This window comes from Dendrobates tinctorius, unplaced genomic scaffold (genome assembly GCF_039654945.1).
Source record: "Dendrobates tinctorius isolate UK_male_01 unplaced genomic scaffold, ASM3965494v1 ptg000294l, whole genome shotgun sequence".
Lineage (NCBI taxonomy): Eukaryota > Metazoa > Chordata > Amphibia > Anura > Dendrobatidae > Dendrobates > Dendrobates tinctorius.
The window spans coordinates 2,107,824-2,113,823 of NW_027361961.1; the positions used below are offsets into that span (position 1 = coordinate 2,107,824).

General features: G+C 46.0%; 1 protein-coding gene across 1 annotated transcript in view; it reads right to left on the reverse strand.

Moving 5' to 3' along the window:
* LOC141072996 (uncharacterized) overlaps positions 1-4,129 on the reverse strand; it is a 47,166-nt gene extending 43,037 nt beyond the window's left edge. The window contains exon 1 of the mRNA XM_073560268.1: positions 3,729-4,129. The gene's annotated coding sequence lies outside the window, so the exon portion shown is untranslated. The remainder of the gene's footprint in view (positions 1-3,728) is intronic.
* Positions 4,130-6,000: the final 1,871 nt, after the last annotated feature.

The window sequence follows — 6,000 nt, forward strand, 5'->3', positions numbered from 1 at the left end:
AATCGAGACGAAGAATTAGAAGGAGAGGAAATACTGTTCGCTCTTACCGCTGCCGTGCTCACCAATGTTGATGCAAAAGTATCTTCCCCAGAGGCCCACAGGGGCATCATCCTGGAACAATCTCGTGATAAGTGGATTCAACAGTAACAAGAAGATGAAGAAGTTGGACTTCTCCTGACATGGGTCGCCGCTGGTCAATTACCCACTGATACTCAACGACAAGCTTTGACCCAAGACCTGTCGCTGATGCTGCGACAATGAGAGAGACTGATTATCTGAAAGGGACTACTGTACCATAAAATCACTTCGCAAACAACCTCAACGACTGTTTGGCAGGTGGTTACGCCCGGAGCACAACTACTCGAACTGGCTCGAGAGGCTCACGAAAAAGGGGCCCACTTTGGAGTCAAAAAGACTTTGCAATGGTTACAACAGAAAGTTTATCACCCACGCTTGTCGGCTGTTGTGGACGAAGTCTGCTGTACCTGCCGCTTAAGTGAATTGGCCAAACCGCCTGCTCAGAGGGCCGCAACACAGACGATTGTGACTTCAGAACCCTTTGAGCTCCTGACGGTGGATTATCTGCACATTGGTCCCGCCTTCCAGGGATACGAACACTGCCTCGTCATGGTGGATCATTTTACTAAGTTCGCTGTGGTAACCCCTACTCGAGACCAGACCGCGGAGTCAGCCGCTTCCGCAATTTGCAGAAACTTTATACAAGTGTACGGCTGTCCTCAACGTATACATTCCGACCAGGGAGCATGTTTTTTGGGGAAAGTTATGGAGGAACTACATCATCTTTATGGGATTGATAAATCCCGGGCCACACCGTATCACCCGCAAGGAAATGGGGCTTGTGAGCGATTTAATCGGACATTGATTCAAATGCTACGCACTCTGGAGAGTGACAAGAAAGCTCGTTGGCCTGAATATGTTTCTGAATTAGTGTGGGTTTATAATAATCGGGCACATCGAGTAACGGGCTATACTCCTTATTTCCTGCTGTTCGGACGAGAGGGTAAAGGGATCACGGAGGTAGAGTTGGACCCCGAAGAGCCTCGGCCCTGGACCGGAGTGTCGTCTTGGGTCCGAAATCATCGCCACAGGTTGCAAACTCTTCACCGAATTGTACATACCAAACTTCAAGACTGGGAACACCCAGGGAAAAATACAACCTCCCCTCCCCATCTCCAAAGCGGGGACCGTGTGCTTGTACTAGATCAACGCCCCCAGAATAAACTGGAGTCACGTTGAGAAGAGAATCCTTATTGGGTACTACGCCGTATCCATCCAGAAGGACCTGTGTACGAAATACGGCCCGAGCAGGATGAAACACTGCCCACCCGCATTGTGCATCGTAATATGTTACGCCCGTGTATTTCCACCGACCCGAAGCAACTGGAACCTGTCCCGAAGACATCCGAACCGGAGTCCATATGCTGGGACTCGGACGACGAGGATTTCCCTCCAGTTCCCAAAGGCCCTTCACCCAATAATGAGCCAGTTGACACAATTAACCCACCGGCATCATGCAGTCCACCGACGTCCACCACCCCAGAAGATTCCACCCAAGTCGAACTTAGACGCTCCGAGCGGTCAACAGCCGGCAAACCCCCCGAACGGTATGAACAAGACCAGTTCGTATGGCAACGAATATTGACACCTTTACAGGCCAATCTCAATAGACTAACTCCCTCGCCCGATGACTGGCGAGCTTACAGGGTGGGGGAATGTGGGGAGGAGGACCCGGAGGAGGACCCCCATATAGTGATTGGGCCAGAACCAAGGGGACCGCCATCAGAGTTATTGAAGGAATCACATCAGGAGGATTATAGAGGGAGACATGCGACTGAGGATGTCAGGGCAACAGGGGGCAGGGCTAGGGTAAAAGGAGCAGGGGACGCGCTGAAGTGGCAGTTGGGGAAGAGAGAGAGTGAAGGCAGGACGCAGGGTGACTTGCAGGGGCACCGAGAGGAGCCTGTGAGGAAAAAGCTGGACATTTACCGACAAGAGAGACGTGAGAGACTGTTCCCAGAGACTGCTCCCTGCTCCCGTTTTGAGAGAAGCATCCCCACTACCCCCCGCCTTGGCGAGAGAGGAATTTTACTTCAGGTTGTGGCCGTGAGTACCCGTAACCAGGCCACAGAGGCCTGGGCACTTCCCCCCAGCCTTCCCCCATCACGCCGACCCGGCCGTCACCGGCCTGAAGATACGCCACCTCGTCACAGGCGAGATAAAAGGCTCGCTACCCTGGCTTTGGGAGAGACTCCTTCATAAAGGACGGCTACAGGTCATCTGGGGAACTGCGTCATCACTGCGCGCCACCTCCAACATTTTCTTCAGGGCCTGTTGCGCCCCAACGGCCTCGCTTTCTTCAGGGCCTATTGCGCCCCAGCAGCAGCGTTTCCTTCAGGGCCTGTTGCGCCCCAGCGGCAGTGTTTTCTTCAGGGCCTGTTGCGCCCCAGTGGCAGCGTTTCCTTCAGGGCCTGTTGCGCCCCAGCGGCAGCGCTTTCTTCAGGGCCTGTTGCGCCCCATCGTCATCATTTTCTTCAAGGCCTGTTGAGCCCCATCCCTCCCAGGAGTAACGAGGCGTCAGGACAGCCGCCTCAGCGACCTCTACGTGGCTACGTTCATGAACCTGTCAGCCCTTGGAAGGCTAAGTACTGCAATAGTGTTGTTAAGATTGTTGAGTCCCTGCGTGGACTGTTTGTCCCTGTATTTCTTGTCTGTTCAGTTAAGCCCCAGCGGCTAGTTTGATGAAAAGTTATTTCACCAACCACCATCCGTCTAGTGTCTCGTCACTGCATCCTGCGAACCTGCAGAACCCTACACATGTGTAGCCCATTCACTATCTCCATCCATCCCTGACTCCCTCAAGATGGCTGAACCATCATTGTAAATACACCATTGTAAATACACACCTGTACTCTGTATCTCCCCCACCTCATTGTAGATTGTAAGCTCTCACGAGCAGGGTCGTCTTATTTTGCTTTAATTATTGTATTGTTAACGTTGTTACTTATGACTTGTGTTTTGAAACTGTTAAACTGTAAAGCGCTGCGGAATATGTTGGCGCTATATAAATAAAGATTATTATTATTCCATAAAGGGGATCCCTTTAAGAGGGGCCTGGGGTCAGAACCAGAGTGCTTAGTGGAATTGCCCTAACTTCCATACCAATGATCCCTTTAAGAGACTCTGGGGTCAGAACCACAGCACTGAGTTGAATGGTCATAACTTCCATTCTGGGGATCCCATTAAGAGAGGCCTGGGGTCAACCCAAAGCACTGGATGGATTTGCCCTCACTTCCATACCAATGATCCCTTTAATAGAATCCTGGGGTCAGAATCAGAGCACTGAGGGATTTGCCCTATCTTCCATACCGGAGATCCCTTTAAGAGGGAAGATGTACCTATGGGATGGAGGATGTGTGATGGGTATATGGGCAGGGAGGGGGGATTCATTTCTGTCATGTGCTCTGCTTCTTTCTGGGGCGCAGACAATGGCTGGGAGCTTATATTCCCGGGGATGCTAGATTTCTCCCACCTGGTCAGTGTCTGCTGAGCTGTTATCGTGGAGTGAGAAAACTGTTGCCCATAGCAACCAATCGCAGCTCTGCTTCTTTTAAACAGCTCTGGTGAAATGAAAGATGCTTCGTGATTGGTTGGTGATACATACACAAACACACACATACATTCAATTTTATATATATAGATGCACTGACCTTAGCTCCTCCTGCAGCTCCAGACACACAGAGAAGAAGTTCTAATTCTCGTTCCCCTTCCAAATCCAAAAATTGTCAGCGAGGTCCTGGGGCACAGGCGCAGTCACGGAGGGGTGGATCTCCCAAATTTTACACCCAAGGAGAGGGACGTAGATTGTCATTTGTCAATTATTGAATTCCCTTAGTGTTCTCACCTAGAAACTGTACAGAAACGGCTTTGGTTTGTGCACCAGGGATGATATTCAGTCCCAGTCCAGCCCTGCTGTTACGTCACTGTTCACACCACATACAGACTCCAAAAGAGCCTCAGTGCTGAAGGGGTCAATGTTACCCTCTGCCCAGTAATGGGGAATCTCCAGCACCTACCTCCACCCGCAGAGCCGCACTCCACATATATGGCTGCTCTGTGCGCACAGGACCTGTGATGAGGTCACAGGAGGGGAGGAGTCAGGGGTCACATGATATCCGGAGTGCAGACGCTACATGGAGACTTCTCCTCAGTCAGGGACATTCCCGCCATTATTTCCCCTCAATACTGGCACAATTACCCCGCGCCGCCTTTTCTACACAGTGTTATGAGTGGAATGTAACGTGTGATTTCTCTGGAGACAAATAGACCCCACACATGAGGGAATTATCACCAGTTACCGGACAGCTACTCTATGGCGACATATGATTGTGCTATCAACTCCATACCAGGAGCGAAAATGCCGAAAAATCATCTGTTTAATCCCTTCTAGGGAGGGCGGCTCTCACAGACTAAATTCAGAGTCTGGCTAAGGACGCGTTCATATCAGCGTTCACATCAGCGTATTATAAATCACTCCGATGTTCATCCCGGACAGTTGGACAAGTGTCATGTGAGTGTGGGATGTTTTCTCTCCTACCGTCCATATACAAAGCATTTCTAACATCATCTGTTACTTACTGTAAAGCTCTATGTAATGTAAAGCTGTGGACAGAACTAAGAAAGCAATCTTATATACAAGACTAAGAACGCAATCTTATATACAAACTAAGAAAGCAATCTTACATACAGAACTAAGACAGCAATCTTATATACAAACTAAGAAAGCAATCTTATATACAGAACTAAGAAAGCAATCTTATATACAGAACTAAGACAGCAATCTTATATACAGAACTAAGACAGCAATCTTATATACAGGACTAAGAGAGCAATCTTATATACAGAACTAAGAGAGCAATCTTATATACAGAACTAAGAAAGCAATCTTATATACAGAACTAAGACAGCAATCTTATATACAGGACTAAGAGAGCAATCTTATATACAAGACTAAGAACGCAATCTTATATACAAACTAAGAAAGCAATCTTACATACAGAACTAAGACAGCAATCTTATATACAAACTAAGAAAGCAATCTTATATACAGAACTAAGAAAGCAATCTTATATACAGAACTAAGAAAGCAATCTTATATACAGAACTAAGACAGCAATCTTATATACAGGACTAAGAGAGCAATCTTATATACAGAACTAAGAGAGCAATCTTATATACAGAACTAAGAAAGCAATCTTATATACAGAACTAAGACAGCAATCTTATATACAGGACTAAGAGAGCAATCTTATATACAAGACTAAGAACGCAATCTTATATACAAACTAAGAAAGCAATCTTACATACAGAACTAAGACAGCAATCTTATATACAAACTAAGAAAGCAATCTTATATACAGAACTAAGAAAGCAATCTTATATACAGAACTAAGAAAGCAATCTTATATACAGAACTAAGACAGCAATCTTATATACAGGACTAAGAGAGCAATCTTATATACAGAACTAAGAGAGCAATCTTATATACAGAACTAAGAAAGCAATCTTATATACAGAACTGAGAAAGCAATCTTATATACAGAACTAAGACAGCAATCTTATATACAAGACTAAGAACGCAATCTTATATACAAACTAAGAAAGCAATCTTACATACAGAACTAAGACAGCAATCTTATATACAAACTAAGAAAGCAATCTTATATACAGAACTAAGAAAGCAATCTTATATACAGAACTAAGAAAGCAATCTTATATACAGAACTAAGACAGCAATCTTATATACAGGACTAAGAGAGCAATCTTATATACAGAACTAAGAGAGCAATCTTATATACAGAACTAAGAAAGCAATCTTATATACAGAACTGAGAAAGCAATCTTATATACAGAACTAAGAAAGCAATATTATATACAGAACTAAGAAAGCAATCTCATATACAGAACTAAGAAAGCAATCTT